Source organism: Cydia fagiglandana, chromosome 4, assembly GCF_963556715.1.
Source record: "Cydia fagiglandana chromosome 4, ilCydFagi1.1, whole genome shotgun sequence".
NCBI classification, from domain to species: domain Eukaryota; kingdom Metazoa; phylum Arthropoda; class Insecta; order Lepidoptera; family Tortricidae; genus Cydia; species Cydia fagiglandana.
In genome coordinates, this window is record NC_085935.1 from 19,858,184 (window position 1) to 19,879,490 (window position 21,307).

At 33.2% G+C, this 21,307-nt stretch overlaps 1 long non-coding RNA gene across 1 annotated transcript; it reads right to left on the reverse strand.

Moving 5' to 3' along the window:
- Positions 1–19,283: 19,283 nt before the first annotated feature.
- Positions 19,284–20,151, reverse strand: LOC134664186 (uncharacterized). Its single transcript, XR_010098222.1, has 2 exons — positions 20,101–20,151; positions 19,284–19,915 (listed from the first exon to the last, which is right to left on the reverse strand). It is a non-coding gene; the product is annotated as an uncharacterized LOC134664186 (long non-coding RNA).
- Between the last annotated feature and the right edge of the window lie 1,156 nt (positions 20,152–21,307).

The window sequence follows — 21,307 nt, forward strand, 5'->3', positions numbered from 1 at the left end:
CCTAGGATCTATTGTTCTGAATCAATTTCGCTCCAGAGGATTTTCTTTGTGTCCACAAAGAGCTTCTTTGACAATAAGGGCGCAAATTATTTGCAACAATAAAGGCTACGGGGAAAAGGCTATATCCTGGTTTAGAGTGCGGAAGAAGTGTGAAGACTGTAGGTGATTAGCGAAGATTTTTACACGGTGGTGTATTATTTTTAAGAGCACTTGAACTAATCTTTAAAGTTTGCATAAACAATATTTTCTAGCATAAGTTAAATAAGTGAGGTTCCTAGAGTGCTTACTCTAAGATAGTTACGTCAATTGATATATGTATGTTAAGGAAACTTAATTACTTAATATCAATAAGTTGTATGGGGTAAAAAGTATTATTAATAAATTTTCAACTTCCTTAAAACTGAATCATCATCATCATCTCAGCCTATATACGTCCCACTGCTGGGCACAGGCCTCCTCTCGAGCGCGAGAGGGCTTGGGCTATAGTCCCCACGCTAGCCCAATGCGGATTGGGGACTTCACATACACCATTGAATTTCTTCGCAGATGTATGCAGGTTTCCTCACGATGTTTTCCTTCACCGAAAAGCGACTGGTAAATATCAAATGATATTTCGTACATAAGTTCCGAATAACTTATTGGTACGAGCCGGGGTTTGAACCCGCGACCTCCGGATTGCAAGTCGCACGCTCTTACCGCTAGGCCACCAGCGCTTCATAAAACTGAATACTTAAGTATTAAGCTTAAATTTTATCACAAATAAAATATTGCAAAGCTTGCCTGAAACTTATTATAAATGTTTTTTTTTTCTATGTACGGAGTGAGTACTCATAAGCTAGTTCTCTTTGTTTCTATTCACAAAACACAAATTTAAGAATATTTATGTCATTAGGTACTTATGTTTGATACTAGAAAACTATTCAAATATAGATTATGCGATTCCAGCCCAGTTTTTGGGCTTACAATCTTAATGGACAATTAATATAATAATAGCTAAGAAGATTAAGCTATAATCTATTCTTAGTTTTTGGTCAGTTTCTAATAGTTTCTATTTAAGATTATTCTTTCGACACACCTTTAATTTGCACGCTTAAATCGTCGTAAGTACCTGAAACAAACAACAAAATAAGTAATCAGTATTTTATTTAATAAACATTTAGGTTTATAAAGTAGGGCATCTAACATTGCTGTAGAGTCAGAATTCTGATTGTCAAAAAATTATTTTATTAACTATTCCGCATGAATATCTCACACTGTCCTAACTTAGTGGCTGATTAACCCATATGTCAATGTGAAAGTATGACGTTCATTCACACTCATTTTATTAAGGAATTTATAGATCAGCGACAATAACGCCGTACCAATAAAGCAGCGAACGTTACCTTATTCAAGTGTTATTTTGTCAGCGTCATAATTTCATAGAAGTTGGAAGTTCAAAGTAGCGCTTGCACTTCGTGTGCTATCGGGCTCTATGCGGACTTTTCTTGGTCTAATTATTCTTCTTCAATTTAAGAGGTATCGTTTTGACGGTGGAGTATTTTCCATTTCTCCCTCTCGTATGGCATATCCGCTTGCTTGATACGACACGACACCAGCTTTTTCTTTTATTTGGTCTACGTAGCTACGTCTTGGTCTGCCCCTGCCTCTCTTTCCCTTTATCTTACCTTCTATGATGGTTTTAAAGAAGTTGTCGTGCCGTATCAAATGTCCAATCATTTTTCCCCGTCTGTTGCTGAGGTTCAATATCATCCTCTTCTCTTTCACTGTACTACTTAATACTTCTTCGTTCGTTATCTTTTCCGCCCATTTTATACCTTCCATACGCCTCTAACACCACCTTTCAAAAGCTTTCAGTCTTTTTCGGTCCTTCCGGTCTGGTCTAACTCTACAGCTGTAATAATAAACATATATGTAATTCAAAGGCTCCTGCATGCTAAGCACATCCGAAGTGAGGGCCGTTGGTACTGCCAACAGTTATAGTAAAAAGAAAACTCACCTTATGACTACGGTTTTCTATCAGTTGCAACTTGCTTCAGATACATGATCTATCACTGCCTTAAGGCTGATGATAACGTCGTTATGACGGACTCGACTCGTGATATTGTGCTCGTGAGATTGCAGGTTTGATTCCGTATTTATGTAATTTATAGGTATGTATTATTATTTTGTACTGATAGTTTCGTTTTCAAAGTTACTGCATAATGTACGGAGCTATAAAGCGCTATCTACATCACCTGTCAAATTCGAAGTAAGATTTTGACTTAGACTATACACATCTTACACAATCAATCGATCTTCGATAATAAGTATTGTGCAATTTTGCAACTGATGTTATTTTCGATATATTTAAAAATGTGTAAGACAACAAATGCAAATATTTTGAAATAAAATAAATAAATAAATTTTAAGGGTTATAAAATTCCTGTTATTTCACCCAGTTTGAATATAAACATGGTAACTATTGAAAATAAATATTATACAGTTATTTCCGACAGATTTTCCATTAAGGTGACAGTCAATTTCTAACGACAGTTGCACTACCGTTCATTTTCAGTGTTCAGTACTAGTAGTGCAGCTGCGGTCAGAAATGGAATATTACCATTACACAACTCAGAAACAATTTATCGTGACACTTTACCCTCGCGTTACCGTCGCGTTAGTCGACAACCTGCCGACATCGCACAGATCGCACTTGACATCAAAGTTCGCATTACGAATTACAAATTATGGCGGTATCGCGTCGTGAGGCAGAGTAGAGATAGGCGTTATTGGTCGGCCACGAGCGCCGCGGGCTGGGAGAGGTGATCTTTGCCGGCCTGGGGCTCATTGTTGGACGGCGTCCGAGAAATATCGTGTCAGACCGACAACAGACAGACGGACGGGCGTACGGATGGACGGACAGATATACTTACAAATTATGGCAGTATCGTGTCTTAAGGTAGAGTACAGATAGTAAAAAGCATCACGCGATGACCTGTCATCTGTCATAGAAAAGTAAGCGTCGGAAGCTCTGTCCCGGACTAACGTGAGTCATCCTTAAGTAAGCTAAGTTTTTATCAAGCAGGTACGTAATTGCACATGATACTAATTTTTTTTCAATTAAAAGATACAGTAAGATACACCGCTTCCTACCTTTTGGAACACCGGTCCAATCGCTCTTTAGCAACTGAAGTATGTCTATCTACCGAAGCTTACCAGAAGCTTGTGATATTTTTTACCGCATATAAGTAAATAATGACTCACGCTAAACGTTCCGTCTTTTAAATATATAGAGAGCATCACGTGATCATCTTTTACCCATTATAGAAATTGAAGTGTCGAAATCCTCGGCTCGGACCCGCACCGTTGTATATACATATTATGTAGATTCATCCTTCAGTCACTTAAGATTTGTGGTTCTAGCCAGAAATGTAATACTTGCCCTCGTGTCTCTCAAATTTATCAAAGCCCAGAATAAATATATAAACACAAACCCAGAATAAATATATACAATGAAACCAAACTCTCAGTCCATATAGGGTAGCGTTGCAGCCTCCGGGCGTCCCGTTACGTCCCAACACGCCCGCTCTATGCAAATATGTGACCCTCTGATCATCCTCCGTGGACGGCCGAATATTTTGCGAACACAATGCATTATAAATAAATATAAATAAGGTCCGGTGGTTTATCGTGCGAAAGCAATTCCCTGTGGCTTCCTGAATCCTTGAATGTGGACGTTTGTGATAGCACGAGTAAATATGTACAAAGAAAGTATTAGATGGAGTGGAATGAACTCTCGCTCGCGGTACTTCCGGATACGACCTTCAAACCTTAAAAAAAGAGTTAGAAAAACTCCCATCTTAAACCCCTCTGGTGTTGCAAGGTGTCCATGGGCGACGGTAATTGCTTACCATCAGGCAATTCGTCTGCTCGTTCGCCTCCTATACCATACAACTAGATCTTTCGGTTTAGCCCATGGTTGACTGGTAGAGAATGCCTTCTGGCATTAAGTCTGCCATTTGTACTCTTAATTTATTGTGCAATAAAGTTTAAATAAATAAATAAGTAAAAGAAGGTGGTACCCAACATTTTTCCATATTACAGTCGTATAAACGCCGTGAACAAAATACAGAAAAACACTAAACTTATTGCAGTTATTAAATACCTTCAATGCAGTAAACGCTTTCAGCAAAAGACAACAATGTTTTTTATTTTCTTTCAGGTTTTTTTTTATTCCAAACCTAAGCCCAAGACCCAAAAAGAAGCTAATAGGTAGCTGCCTAAACTAAAAATAATACTATAGTTTGTCATATGCCAGAGTTAAAAACTTATTCGTCTAATAACTTTGTAAAAATGCATTTTGAAAATGCAAATATCGAAGAAACAAAAGATAGTTTTATTTGCAGTACTGATGTATTTTAAATTTGCTTAACCATAGCTACAAATAAAATATATTTAATTTTATTTACTATGGAGTCCATGGACTAGTAATATAATCTAAGAAGAGCCGAAACGCAGCTTTGATTTGATATTCCGTTTCTGTCTGGCCATGCTTGCCAATCGCTAAAACCCATTCATCGATACCTCATACTGTACTCAACATACACTTATATGTTACAATCATAAGCCGTTTGAAATTGCTGGAGTTGTTTCAATCCGGAAGGTTGCTCTAAATTTTTTAGGGTTCCGTACCAAAAAGGTACAACAGGAGCCCTTATTATTTCTTAAAAGATTCCGTGGAATTTAAGACGCATAGGTAGGGTAGTTACACTGAGAGAAAAATCATCACCAGGAATTAAAAAACAGTTCTGTACTGGGGAAAAAAATGAAGTTTTAGTAATAATTATGGACGTTTCACTATTTCTGTAAAGTTTATTTATTTCTACAAACAGCTCAGTAATCCCAAATATAATTTCAACAAACAGATAATAGAAATTGCAAGAACTATAGAAATTACAAAAGTCAATTTGTTCCTATTAGTTAACTCTCCTTGTCCCCGGATTAAGTTTATTTTTGTAATTCTAAGTGTATTTTTGTTGTACTTTTCTCTCAGTGTACCTACTTCTGTCTAAATTTAGCGCTTGTTTTTGTTTTAAAAGTTCAAGATATAGGTACCAAATCTGTGCACACAGATACCAATAAGCTTCTAACTTTATCAAGCATTTGTGTTCAACCTTACCCAAAATATCAACTCTATAGGCAGAACTGACGCAGTATCTAACAAAGCCAAGTTAATCCATTCCCTTCCAAGACTGTCCGCTAAGTATTACACAAGCCTGAGGCCGATTCTTGGTAACGATTTGATATAGTTTTTATCTTACTATGGTATGACTTTGAGTCGTGTCAGTATGCATGTCACTAATAACTGCGAGCGTGATACTCAATGGAAACCAGGGTGGATTGCCGTGGCATTAGTAGTAGTAGTAGTAAACTCTTTATTGTACAAAAAGAAATATTAAAAATAACATACAATTAGCAAGAAGTACAAAGGCGAACTTATCCCTTTGAGGGATCTCTTCCAGTTAACCTTTGAGTAGATGAGAGGAGAGAGTGAAAAGAGGGTGACAAATGCAGCAACATTACATTATGTTGAGTCCTTCTACTGCTGGATACTAGCTGGGGATCCTATTCTAGCGTCCAATAATTTTTATGTCTTCATTACCTTCTGTCTTCTTTTTCTTTATGTACTATGTTGTGGCGTTAAAAATTGAAAGGACTCAGGATAGTCACGATTGCATTTGGTCACCAATCAGCCTGCAGTAGCTGAGGGTCTACCGCGAACCACGTTCGACATGTTGCCTCCCTGTCACACTTACGTACGAATTTACAAGTGTGACAGGTAGGCAACACGTCGAACATGGTTCGCGTTAGACCCTCTGATCGGCGTTGCATGATGACACGAATGAAGGTCGTATCAAAATAAGACGAAATCGTATCAAATCGTGAAAACAGAATTCACTTTACTGAAACCAACGTCCGAATTGACATTCGATTCCATAACCAAACAGTCTTGCGGATAGAGTAAATGTTCTTGGCGTGAATTGTGCGCTTGCCATTTGTTACTTGTTGATTCAGAAAACTTGGGACATTGGCTACATTTGTGTAATTCTCGACATGTTGACTGGTTATGATAGTCCGTTTTTTTTAGCATTAGAAAGAACTTCGCAGAAGTAAGCTTGTGGTTCCAAATCTGGCACTTTTAGCGGTAATAATTTGAAGTAAATTATATGTATTGACCATGCTACATTAGATAATTCAATAATTATTAACAATTAAAGAGCCTGATAAGAAATGCACACTTCCTTCTTTGGAGTTCTTTCTAATGCTAAAAAAACGAACTATAGGTAATACACATATTTTTAAACGGCAGTGACCAGGGTCTACCAAGCAGGAGGTAAGCATACACGTGTTAGACGCTTCTTCTTCTTCCCCGACCTTATCCCATTTACTTGGGGTCGACCTTCCCTGTTCTCTTCTTCCATTCTGCACGATTTAGTGCCAGGTGTGCATTATTTATCCCTTGCTCTCTCAGGCTTTTTTCCACCGTCGTCTACCAAGTGGCAGGTGGTCTTCCACTTTTTTTGTGTGTAAGACGCGTGTAAGATACATGTGCAAGACGCGTTGACCGTCAAAGGGTTGGATTTATTCTTTTTCTATTCTTAATATTAGGTATTTCTCAAAAACGGATAAATAAACACATTATAAAACATCAGATGTCGTATTTATATTATATGCAATTTATGACGCTTTTGATCAATTCTATAAGGGCTAGCGAGATTTTCAAGAAGTTCAATATTTTAGCATATTATCTTTAAGTTGGATGAATCCAAACGCAAAATCCTACCAAAGATGACCTAACTCATTAGCCTAATGTCAACTACTGGTACCTTAAACCAATTTCATTAAGTTATAAGGACTCCGTTTTCAATTTGTGCAAACCGTTGACAGCTAGCTTCATTACCAATGCAATCAGAGCGGGTGAAAATTTCCGATTTAGATGAGAGCGTGCTCCGAGACGCGTTACCTACTTTAGAGTACAGTTGGCTAAGGGTGACATGTGGAAGAAAGTAATAAACGCAGAGGATCCAGTGCCCGACACAGCTCCAATAATCGACATTTTCTAACATAATGTCATAGCAATAAAGTTGACAGCAAGGTGTCGAAGAGGTCTTAACATGTCGATTATTGGGGTTTTACGAAAAATAGAATCTTAAGCGTTCCGAGGGTTATAAGGTTAAACGAAAGTTGCTTCCGAGTGTAACATATAAATGTTTTACCACACCAATGCAAGAAAAGAATGGAGGTAACACCAGTCTTATAGATAAGATAAGTTTTTGAAGAGGTCATTTATAGGTAACTATGCATGAAACTTTACAATTTTTAAATATATTTTAGGCTTTTTATAAGCGAGCTGGGTAATTTTTTTTGTGTGGAATGTTGAGCTTACAATAAAATATGTATGACCCACATACAATAAACACGGAACAAGAGCAGAAGAGATCCATTGCTATTGTTCTCAATTTCATAGTGAAATCGTGTGTTGATCTTTACAACATTATTCACATTTTCCAGTATAAACCCAACTGACTGTACTTGGCGACGTGGCGTGGATACGACCTCATATCCGTGAGGTGCTTGGATTTTATTAGGTACAGCATGCAGTGTATATTTTAAACTGTTAAGATCTACTTCAAATATCCGATGACGGATAAATTAAAATGTTGAGAGGATATTTTTCCGAGAGCATTCAGATGCCGAATTCAAAAAGCAGTCTAACGGCCCGATCCGAACTTGAAGTCGTCAAATAGTACAAATAGACACGACATTGATTGTCAGTGTCAAAAGTGACGTTTCTTCAAAAAACACGTCACTTTTGACACTGCCATATCTAATCCAGCCGGACCGTAAATTGTTGAAATGTTAACATTATGGTTGCCTAGTTAGTTATCAAAAGGTGCACTTGAATTGGCCTTCAGTACGCCTTCTTATTGGTACATAAAAGAAAAGTTTGTTACATAATTCACAAAAATTTTCGTATTCCGACCGCATTTCTGACAAACGTTCAAAATTCCTGACATGTTAGGAAAATAGGTACCTGACATGACTGACATGTAACCCTAGTTACACTGGACGATAGCAGTCGCTTCGGTGACGAAAAATGACGTCATCAAACTTGTAAATCCCGCTTATGAGGGTAATCTGCGTTAATGTCACGGTTGGGTCGGAGTTTGATTGGTGCGTTCGATATTTAAAGTCACGGTTGACGGTGTTGAATTCGGCCATTTTTAACCTTTTTCACGCAAAATCAAGTGCTTGAGTAGGTTCCTTAATTGGAAGGTGTGAAATTATGTAATAGGGTATTTGACTACTAGTCAAATCAGTTTCTTTTTTCGAACTGTCAAAACGATTTTGCTACTATGGAATTTGTATGAAAAACTAGCATGTAACGTCACGATCAAATTACCTACTTTTTATAGTTCTATACGGGTTTTGAAATAGAAATTGTATCCAAAACTCACTGCTGTCCACGTTTCTCCCTTAATCTTATGGTGCTTTATGCCATGCATGGTGTATAATAATTTATTTTAAATACCAAAAAAAATTTAAATGTCAAATGCTACTATTGTGGAAATTTGGTTGCGTAATGAACGCTTTTTAATGTTGAAAATAAAAGATGTTGGGATACCTTCTACGTCATGGCGATTATTTTAAGACCAAGGAAAAGTGGTTGAGAGTGAAGACAAAAATAACTTCCAGTGACCAAAATAAAAGAAAAAGTAAACATCGTGTCTCCAAAAACAAGGCACAGGGGGCCGATTTTTGAATTTCGATCACTCGATTTCGTCATTCGAAAATCGGTGGAAAACGGCGAAATGCTAATTTTGAAATACGAGCGATCGAATTTTGGAATCTAGTGGTATTGACCACTCGATTTCAATTCTATTAGTAGAATTTAAACGCCTAGTAGTGGAGATATCATTTAACAAAATACACGAAATCGAGTGGTCGAATTTCAAAAATCGGCCCCCAGGAGAGAGAATAAAAACAAGACCTTGACTTTTAAATATGTGATGATGATTGTTGACTTAATATTTTTTGTTAGCTAAATTATATTAGTTGAATAAGAATAATGAAATAAGTAACTACGCGCTCCCCTTGGTATTACCGCCATTAACGGTAGTACCTATTATTTAACTAACATACCTAACTCTAGTCTTGTAAGATAATGAAGACTATCTTCATCTCATATCTCATACTAAAAATCCGTCTAGAACCATTTCAATTCCTTCAGTCGAGTAAAAAGATAGAAAGACGGACCGCTCCACGTTGCAGAGGCTAGAGATAGCCGGCAACTTAGGCACTTTATTACTCACAGATGGTATTCTGTGCACAGTTTCGGACTAAAGCATTTTAAGGAGTCGGGTAGGTATTCCGTGCATTCGCGCGGCGTACTCAAAGGGCTCTGCTTGAGGTAGTCTAAGCTAGGGGCACTAAGGTTTAAGTGGTTACGGGATAAGTCTTTAAGAAAATTGAGTACGGTTTTAACGCTATGAAATACATACCTACTCACAATCTTACACGAAGTTGGTGATCAAACAGTGAGTGTTAAGGTTATTTCACGCAATATTTCAGAGCAAATGCGAATAATACTATACATACGATACTGTATAAACTAATGCATTTGTAAGATATTTTTATAGTTTTGTTCACTAAGTAACGATAAGTAACTTTGTAATATTTAGTTAAAAATTTATCACTTATAGGTTAACCACGCAGCAAAATTATAGCAAAACCCGTATAATAAAAATTCCTTCTTTCATAACAGCAATATATTTCTTGATCACAATATTCCGTTACAGTTCAATCTCCAATCCTCTCACTTCACAATCGTCCTCCCTTCACCTCTGCCCGTAACCGAATGCCCGTTAACCGCCATGCCAGTCGTCTTTTATTCTTTCTTCCAACTACCTTCTATTTACAAAGGTCAACTATCAATCACGTTACTTTTAAATTTATTAAATTATAGATTACCAATGATTATTAAACTCTTTATTTCATTAAATCTGTTTCTAATAATTAGTAATTTTAATGAATCTTACACTCGCCCATCCTGACATTGTGCATGTCCTCATGCACAGTCATACTAATCGCGTCTGTCATCTAATCTTACACTCGGCATGTCAAATCATCGGGCATTCAGTAAGAAAATTATTAATGCTTTATTACCCATTTAATACAATTTCTTTGTCTGTCTATATACATTTTTCTTATTATTTATTGAATTAATCTATATCTTCGCATAATAATTTCAAATCCAATAAATCCATCTAAATATATAAGTTTCTATTCAATAATTATACAACAATATATCATATTTTTTTATGCATCAATACATATAAAGTACATTACTTAACATATTCGACTGCTATGTTTTTTTTTTACTCATTATTTCTCGTGTTTTTTTTTTTATTCCGTTTTTTTTTACCACTCTCATGACACAAACGTGTCTCACAACATACCATTTTTTTAATCAAATTTTACGTGTAGCACATTATTTCTCTTGTTTTTTTTTTTGATTCCATTTTTATTTTTTTAATGTGCTACTTACTGAATCACTCTCATGACACAAACGTGTCTCATCACAACATAACATCCTCTATTTCCGTCTTTTTTTTTTATCATTACCATATATCCGTGCCTCCATCCATAGCAAATAACTAATTCAATAATCTATTAATTCAAAAATTCAATAATCCAATAATTCTTTAATTCTTTAATTCAAAAATCCAATAATCCAATAATTTTTTAATTCTTTAATTCAATAATCCAATAATTCTTTAATTCAATAATCCAATAATTCTTTAATTCTTTAATTCAATAATCCAATAATTCTTTAATTAAATAATCAAATAATTCTTTAATTCTTTAATTCAATAATCAAATAATTCTTTAATTCTTTAATTCAATAATCCATTAATTCTTTAATTCTTTAATTCAATAATCCAATAATTCTTTAATTCAATAATCCAATAATCCTTTAATTCTTTAATTCAATAATCCAATAATTCTTTAATTCAATAATCCAATAATTCTTTAATTCTTTAATTCTTTAATTCAATAATCCAATAATTCTTTAATTCAATAATCCAATAATTCTTTAATTCAATAATCCAATAATTCTTTAATTCAATAATCCAATAATTCTTTAATTCAATAATCCAATAATTCTTTAATTCAATAATCCAATAATTCTTTAATTCAATAATCCAATAATTCTTTAATTCAATAATCCAATAATTCTTTAATTCAATAATCCAATAATTCTTTAATTCAATAATCCAATAATTCTTTAATTCAAAAATCCAATAATCCAATAATTCTTTAATTCTTTAATTCAATAATCCAATAATTCTTTAATTCAATAATCCAATAATTCTTTAATTCAATAATCCAATAATTCTTTAATTCAATAATCCAATAATTCTTTAATTCAAAAATCCAATAATCCAATAATTCTTTAATTCTTTAATTCAATAATCCAATAATTCTTTAATTCTTTAATTCAATAATCCAATAATTCTTTAATTCTTTAATTCAATAATCCAATAATTCTTTAATTCTTTAATTCAATAATCCAATAATTCTTTAATTCTTTAATTCAATAATCCATTAATTCTTTAATTCTTTAATTCAATAATCCAATAATTCTTTAATTCTTTAATTCAATAATCCAATAATCCTTTAATTCTTTAATTCAATAATCCAATAATCCTTTAATTCTTTAATTCAATAATCCAATAATTCTTTAATTCAATAACCCAATAATTCTATAATTCAATAATCCAATAATTCTTTAATTCAATAATCCAATAATTCTTTAATTCAATAATCCAATAATTCTTTAATTCAATAATCCAATAATTCTTTAATTCTTTAATTCAATAATCCAATAATTCTTTAATTCAATAATCCAATAATTCTATAATTCAATAATCCAATAATTCTTTAATTCAATAATCCAATAATTCTTTAATTCAATAATCCAATAATTCTTTAATTCAATAATCCAATAATTCTTTAATTCAATAATCCAATAATTCTTTAATTCAATAATCCAATAATTCTTTAATTCGAAAATCCAATAATCCAATAATTCTTTAATTCAAAAATCCAATAATTCTTTAATTCAAAAATTCTTTAATTCTTTAATTCTTTAATTCAATAATCCAATAATTCTTTAATTCTTTAATTCAATAATCCAATAATTCTTTAATTCTTTAATTCAATAATCCAATAATTCTTTAATTCAATAATCCAATAATTCTATAATTCAATAATCCAATAATTCTTTAATTCAATAATCCAATAATTATTTAATTCAATAATCCAATAATTCTTTAATTCAAAAATTCTTTAATTCTTTAATTCTTTAATTCAATAATCCAATAATTCTTTAATTCAATAATCCAATAATTCTTTAATTCAATAATCCAATAATTCTTTAATTCAATAATCCAATAATTCTTTAATTCGAAAATCCAATAATCCAATAATTCTTTAATTCAAAAACCCAATAATTCTTTAATTCAAAAATTCTTTAATTCTTTAATTCAAAAATTCTTTAATTCTTTAAATCAAAAATTCTTTAATTCTTTAATTCTTTAATTCTTTAATTCTTTAATTCTTTAATTCTTTAATTCTTTAATTCTTTAATTCTTTAATTCTTTAATTCTTTAATTCTTTAATTCTTTAATTCTTTAATTCTTTAATTCTTTAATTCTTTAATTCTTTAATTCTTTAATTCTTTAATTCTTTAATTCTTTAATTCTTTAATTCTTTAATTCTTTAATTCTTTAATTCTTTAATTCTTTAATTCTTTAATTCTTTAATTCTTTAATTCTTTAATTCTTTAATTCTTTAATTCTTTAATTCTTTAATTCTTTAATTCTTTAATTCTTTAATTCTTTAATTCTTTAATTCTTTAATTCAAAAATTCTTTAATTCTTTAATTCAAAAATTCTTTAATTCTTTAATTCAAAAATTCTTTAATTCTTTAATTCAAAAATTCTTTAATTCTTTAATTCAAAAATTCTTTAATTCTTTAATTCAAAAATTCTTTAATTCTTTAATTCTTTAATTCTTTAATTCTTTAATTCTTTAATCCTTTAATTCTTTAATTCTTTAATTCTTTAATTCTTTAATTCTTTAATTCTTTAATTCTTTAATTCTTTAATTCTTTAATTCTTTAATTCTTTAATTCTTTAATTCTTTAATTCTTTAATTCTTTAATTCTTTAATTCTTTAATTCTTTAATTCTTTAATTCTTTAATTCTTTAATTCTTTAATTCTTTAATTCTTTAATTCTTTAATTCTTTAATTCTTTAATTCAATAATTCAATAATTCAATAATTCAATAATTCTTTAATTCTTTAATTCTTTAATTCAATAATTCAATAATTCTTTAATTCTTTAATTCAATAATTCAATAATTCAATAATTCAATAATTCAATAATTCAATAATTCAATAATTCAATAATTCAATAATTCAATAATTCAATAATTCAATAATTCAATAATTCAATAATTCAATAATTCAATAATTCAATAATTCAATAATTCAATAATTCAATAATTCAATAATTCAATAATTCAATAATTCAATAATTCAATAATTCAATAATTCAATAATTCAATAATTCAATAATTCAATAATTCAATAATTCAATAATTCAATAATTCAATAATTCAATAATTCAATAATTCAATAATTCAATAATTCAATAATTCAATAATTCAATAATTCAATAATTCAATAATTCAATAATTCAATAATTCAATAATTCAATAATTCAATAATTCAATAATTCAATAATTCAATAATTCAATAATTCAATAATTCAATAATTCAATAATTCAATAATTCAATAATTCAATAATTCAATAATTCAATAATTCAATAATTCAATAATTCAATAATTCAATAATTCAATAATTCAATAATTCAATAATTCAATAATTCAATAATTCAATAATTCAATAATTCAATAATTCAATAATTCAATAATTCAATAATTCAATAATTCAATAATTCAATAATTCAATAATTCAATAATTCAATAATTCAATAATTCAATAATTCAATAATTCAATAATTCAATAATTCAATAATTCAATAATTCAATAATTCAATAATTCAATAATTCAATAATTCAATAATTCAATAATTCAATAATTCAATAATTCAATAATTCAATAATTCAATAATTCAATAATTCAATAATATAATAATTCAATAATTCAATAATCCAATAATTCAATAATCCAATGATCCAATGATCCAATGATCCAATGATCCAATGATCCAATGATCCAATGAACCAATGATCCAATGATCCAATGAACCAATGATCCAATGAACCAATGATCCAATGAACCAATAATCCAATAATCCAATAATCCAATAATCCAATAATCCAATAATCCAATAATCCAATAACCCAATAACCCAATAACTCAATAATCCAATAACTCAATAATCCAATAACTCAATAATCCAATAACTCAATAATCCAATAACTCAATAATCCAATAACTCAATAATCCAATAACTCAATAGTCCAATAACTCAATAATCCAATAACTCAATAATCAATAATTCAATAATCCAATAATCCAATAATGCAATGATCCAATGATCCAATGATCCAATGATCCAATGATCCAATGATCCAATGATCCAATGAACCAATGATCCAATGAACCAATGATCCAATAATCCAATAATCCAATAACTCAATAATCCAATAACTCAATAATCCAATAACTCAATAATCCAATAACTCAACTCAATAATCCAATAACTCAACTCAATAATCCAATAACTCAACTCAATAATCCAATAACTCAACTCAATAAAACTCAACTCAATAAAACTCAACTCAATAAAACTCAACTCAATAATCCAATAACTCAACTCAATAATCCAATAACTCAACTCAATAATCCAATAACTCGATAATCCAATAACTCTATAATCCATTAACTCTATAATCCATTAACTCTATAATCCATTAACTCTATAATCCATTAACTCTATAATCCATTAACTCTATAATCCATTAACTCTATAATCCATTAACTGCTTAATCCAGTAATCCAGTACCTGATTAATCCAGTAACTGATCAATCCAGTAACTGATCAATCCAGTAACTGATCAATCCAGTAACTGATCAATCCAGTAACTCACTAATGCGTAACTCATTAGTCCGTAACTCATTAGTCCGTAACTCATTAATCCGTAACTCATTAATCCGTAACTCATTAATCCGTAACTCATTAATCCGTAACTCATTAATCCGTAACTCATTAATCCGTAACTCATTACTCCGTAACTCATTAATCCGTAACTCATTAATCCGTAACTCATTAATCCGTAACTCATTAATCCGTAACTCATTAATCCGTAACTCATTAATTAAAATAATCCAGAAATTTTATAATTCGATAATATTATACTTATCATCATATGTAGGTATTTTCATCATATCGTTATTTACTTGCCACTTAAGCGTCAGTTGCACCAACCACAATTGACGAATTGATCAACAGCAATCAGCAGAGCTTTGCAACGAACTTCTTAAAACCAAGGATACTGTACCAAAATATTCGCAGTTTAAGCAATAAACGACATCTATTAAAATCTACAACTGAAGACGACAAAGATATACAAGCCATCCGTTCCTGTCCTGTGCGGCTTCCACGTGAAAGCGATCCTGGCCGTTGTCCTTCCGTGTTGATCTTCGAAGCCATCTCTCATTGTCTCGGCCGTGTCTGCCGCTGCTGCGGCTTCGCCGGTTGCGACTCCGCCTGTTGTTCCCTGCGACTTCGGCTTCGACGTTCTTGTCCATCATCAGATTTCGATTTTCGGTCACGCTCAGGAGTTTTCGAGCGCCGCCTGGATGTTTTTTTTTTTTCCTCATGGTCCATAGTCTGGAACTCGAAAACAACACCAGCAATGGAAGAGTTCTAAATCTTTGGGTTGTTAATAGTAGACAAATATAAATTGTTCTTATTAAGCTAAATTCAACTGTTTTATTTATTTATTTACTGCTTCCGGGGTCTAAATGCGGGACGTTTAAAACAGATCCCTATCCCGGTACGGATCCGGAACACAGGCTTTTCGAAACGAGAAAATTCTAGAACTGGTACAGAAAAGGAATCTAGAACAAATTCGGGATCCGGCACTGATCCGATACCAATCCGGCACAGATCCGGTACCAATCCGGCACGGATCCGGCACCAGTCCGGGACGGATCCGGTACGAATCCAGCATGGATCCGGAACTCATCCGGCACAAATCAGGTATGCATCCGGCACGGTTCCAGTATCCGGCACGGACCCAAATCCAGAAACGGGATCCGGAATACGAAACGGGCCGCGTAGCCAAGATGCCAATCGCTTACGCTCCGTAGCGAACGGAATGCAACTGTCACTGTCGCGCTAATATGGAAGAGTGATATAGAGACATAATGCTTTTCGTTGTCGAAGCGACAGCGATTGTAACCCCGGCCAGGTCGGCGGGTCGGTAACTACCAGTAAAAGTATCATTCCTACTTATTTACAGTCTGAGTAGTTTATAATTTCGAAAACACTTAACCCCGCTATATAATACTGACGTATTGATAAGTGATATATTGAAAATATGGTAAAAGTTGTAACCAAATAAGCGGTACATACATAGACTAAAAGAATTCGATCTACATCTGTAAATAATCGTAAACGTATCCGAACTATTCAAAATAAAACGGTGTTCCAAAGGTTTCACGCTACCCGCGATGTAACGAATGCTTTAATTATATTATGGATAGGCATTACAGCAAACACTAAAAAAAAAACCTAACTGTTGGTCTTGAAGAGAAAACTTGCAGTATAATTGCTCTCGAGTGAACGAATAGGCCGAAATGGGTTTACCCAATTATTTTGTTCTTGATAAAATTAACGGTGTCTTTGTTTCTAAGCGCCCGTTAAACATAAACTTCCTAACATAGGAAATATGAAATGATAATTAATTTCAACTAAACAACAACCAATATAAGTGTTACTAATATATGTATAGGTATATAATCATAATAATTTTACACCACTGTTACTATTGTAACAAATTAATTGGGTAATTAAGATTTAACTCAATCAGTTCTAATATTAATATCAGGAATACCATAGTGACTTGTAGGTACTTACCACTTCTGATGTATAATAAAAATTCCTTCTTTCATAACAGCAATATATTTCTTGATCACAATATTCCGTTACAGTTCAATCTCCAATCCTCTCACTTCACAATCGTCCTCCCTTCACCTCTGCCCGTAACCGAATGCCCGTTAACCGCCATGCCAGTCGTCTTTTATTCTTTCTTCCAACTACCTTCTATTTACAAAGGTCAACTATCAATCACGTTACTTTTAAATTTATTAAATTATAGATTACCAATGATTATTCAACTCTTTATTTCATTAAATCTGTTTCTAATAATTAGTAATTTTAATGAATCTTACACCCGCATAATATGATTATGTTGCGTTGACATTGATACTTTATTTGGCAAGTTACTTTATGTTAAACACTGTACGCCACTGGCGTAAGCTCTTAAAAACTCCTAGTGTAAATTTCATTCGATAATGTGTCGTGACGTACAAGGTTTTGTATGGGATTTTGAACAGTGCGCCAACCGAGATGTTATGGTAACTCAAAATCCCATACAAAATGAGACTTAACGCAAACACGTAGGTACGTCACGTCATGCTATAGAATGAAATTTACACTAGCGGTATTTATATACACTTTTACTAAAACATAATAAATTTATGGTTACTACGTACATTAATTACACACGGCTTATGCAAGACAATATCCTGCCGACCGCGTGGGCACTTTAAGGAATCCACGCTTAATGAGTGCCCGCGGAAACGCCCAGGCTAAGCGGATAGACTCAGCACCTCTAGCACAACTGGCCGCGACAGGCGTGAGAAGAGACAGATCGGCGCGACTTGGCGGGTTGTCGCGTGTTGGCAGCACAACTCACGCGCGAGAGCCGCGACAAACTCGCGATCAGATGTCACTGTCAGAAAATGACAACGATCGCGACTTTGAACTAAAATCCGTAGCACAACTGCCTATTTTGAGACAAAATATTCTCTCGTCTTTATGTCAATCCGCGAGTCGAAGTCTACGCGACTTTATGACGCGACTCGCTCTCGCGGGTGGTTTGCTTGTACTTTTTTAACTAAACTCATGATATTTATTACTTAAAAACAAGTTTCATATATTATGTAATAATATAATTTGTATAATTACTTATTGTCCTAAGGGATAAGGAAGTATGGTACAATCACTAAATGCGCTTTACGCACTCTTATATCGATTATGCACGGTGATACCTACAAGTACCACAACACACCCATCATGTTTACAACTTTACTTTCAAACAGCTAGCTTGTAGGTACTCAATTAAGTAAATAGGTACATATAATTTCAATTAGGGGTAGGAATTTTTAAATTTCAATTCAGGTTCGTAAGTTTGTAAAAGTAATCCTAAGACTTCCTTACACAAATCTTTCATCAACCTAACAACGGAGCCCGCTTGCTTGTACATAAACGAAGCCGATGAGGTGGGTAGGTACAAATGTTCAAAACAAACTATCCAACTTATTAAGTAAGCCATAATAGTCTTAGTAGTAGTATTTAGGATCACAGTTAGATGTCTAATTTCGATAATCTCTTACTATTTAGGTACCGTTTGGAACCTTCCTCGACTTCAACAAAACATACCTACATGTGGCCTGTGCCCGCTGCATAGTACTGTAACAGAATGATGTAATACGTGGCTGTAACAGGATCATGTCCGGCTCAAAATCATGCTTTGTATGAAATATTATCAGTCATCACCCACTAAACCATTCCGTCCCCTGCCAACACCATACCGTGACGTGACTGGACCGAGCCGACCAGCAATATTTTGAAGGAGTCGTTACGCTCACGTCATAGTCTGCGTACATACGAGTAGGTACTGCTATCATATGGTCTACCATGTTGAAACTCCTCTAGATCATACCCGTGTTCTAGATGTTTCACTTCATGTTTGACAGGGCCTGATACGATCATGCTATGATACGTTGCTGTCAACATTAGGTATGAAGTGGGCTTTGGGGAGCTAATCATGGCTTCTAGGAGTTTCAGGTACCTACCTACTTTATTTTTGTTTCTTTTCAGGTAAAAAATACAGGAGTGAAAAAAAAAACAATATTTAAATTAATAGTATATTGCTTTGCCTTATATATTCTTGCAATATTCGATTTCTTATTATTAAATCTAATATATATTAACATCTAGAACCACAATAGAGAAATTGTATGAATCTTCTTTATTACACATAAAAAGTATTTTCTCTCGTCCCTTTTCTTCGACATGCGGCGTAGGACAATTAAATATCACCCTGGAAAGAAAATTGGTTTGTAAACAAAACAATAAAATATGGTCGCGACTTCATCGAGGACTATGAAATAAGCTTTTCATATCAATTTGTCAAATCATAAACAGTTACACAGTACACACACATGCCATCCATTATTGGCACAAGAAAAACTATATGAAACTTATTTGAGAGTTACTGCGGCAGCTTAGATAGGTACGTCATAACCATTAGGGTTATTATAATAATAGTTCACTTCCTCGGTGGTGTTCTTAAAGCTAAAGCGCTTCTCACATCTTAGTTAATTTAGAAAAGGGGACAGCTCCGCGTTTGAAACCTACAAGCTTGCCTAGTGTGTTTCTTTTCCTGAATCTCCACTTCGGGTCCCGTTGGCACGTTCCTGTTAATAATATTTTCCTTTGGGTGCTGGGATATCAATCGTGTCTAGGATAATGCTGAACTTATTCTGAAAAAAGAAAACACTATTTACAACAGGAATATGAGAACAAAACCAATAATAGCAATTCCATTATTATAGTTACTTACAAAAATATTTTATTTAAAAGGTTTATTAAACAGAAATTTTTAAACAATATATATTTATTTTAAGGAATATTATCAATATTAAGTATATAAGGCTCTATTACTTACATTTTTTCATATTTTTTCCCGTAATTAAATGTTGACACAATTTGAAACTTCCTTGACTTTGACAGGAAAAACTTAACCATCGACAAAAAAGTAGATTTTTTACCACCAAAGAACGAATGATTTAGCGCATCCCTGGTTTCCGATTCAGTGTTGCCACTTGCAAATATCGATTTGTTTAGACTTTGATTTCGCCGGGTAACATTGACGAGTCGCGCCGCGACTTTGAGTTCTCTACGCGGCTGTTGCAGTCGCGGGTACAAGTTATGCTACGGAAATCGACAGATTTGACAGCCGCGGGAATGGCGACTCGAGTCGCGGTCTAAGTCGCGGATGCAAGATGTGCTAGAGGTGCAGGTATTAAGTCAAATTGAATGCTGATTGAATATTGAGCGGGAAGGGTTAGGATTTAACGGGCTGTACAATAAAAAAAACCGGGCAAGTGCGAGTCAGACTCGCGCACGAATGGTTCCGTACCATAATGCAAAAAAAAAACAAAAAAAGCAAAAAAAAACGGTCACCCATCCAAGTACTGACCCCTCCTGACGTTGCTTAACTTTGGTCAAAAATCACGTTTGCTGTATTTTATTCTGTTTTTAGTATTTGTTGTTATAGCGGCAACAGAAATACATTATCTGTGAAGATTTCAGCTGTGACAGACAGACGGACAGACGGACGGACGGACAGCGAAGTCTTAGTAATAGGGTCCCGTTTTACCCTTTGGGTACGGAACCCTAAAAAGATCTTAAATGTAGGTAGGTACTAAGATTTTATAAAAAAAATCTTCAGATAAGGTTTATGATATTAAGTAATTATTCTTCTTCTTTCTCGTTTCCTCATTCCTGAGGATCGCGACCAAGCGGCCTAGCATAAGTTGCCTCCATACTTGAAGTCGCACTTGATGTATGGAGTCGCGCGTGAGAACGCAACTCATACTAAGACCGTCAGATGCGATTTGTCTTCATGTTGTGCGGTCATAAGGCTGGTATTCCACCTGTCCAATCTCATTGCTTCTCACTCGCTCATTAAGCAAAATGTGGGACAAAATACACATTGGACATGGACTACCAATAAGCAATGTGGACTGCAAGGTGCAGACTGTCACCATCCGACCTGTTCACAGCGTTTGAGTATCTCACATGCCCCAACCCGAACACGTTTGCCATTCATTCGGCCTAAAATCATAATACCTACATTTGAATATTAATTA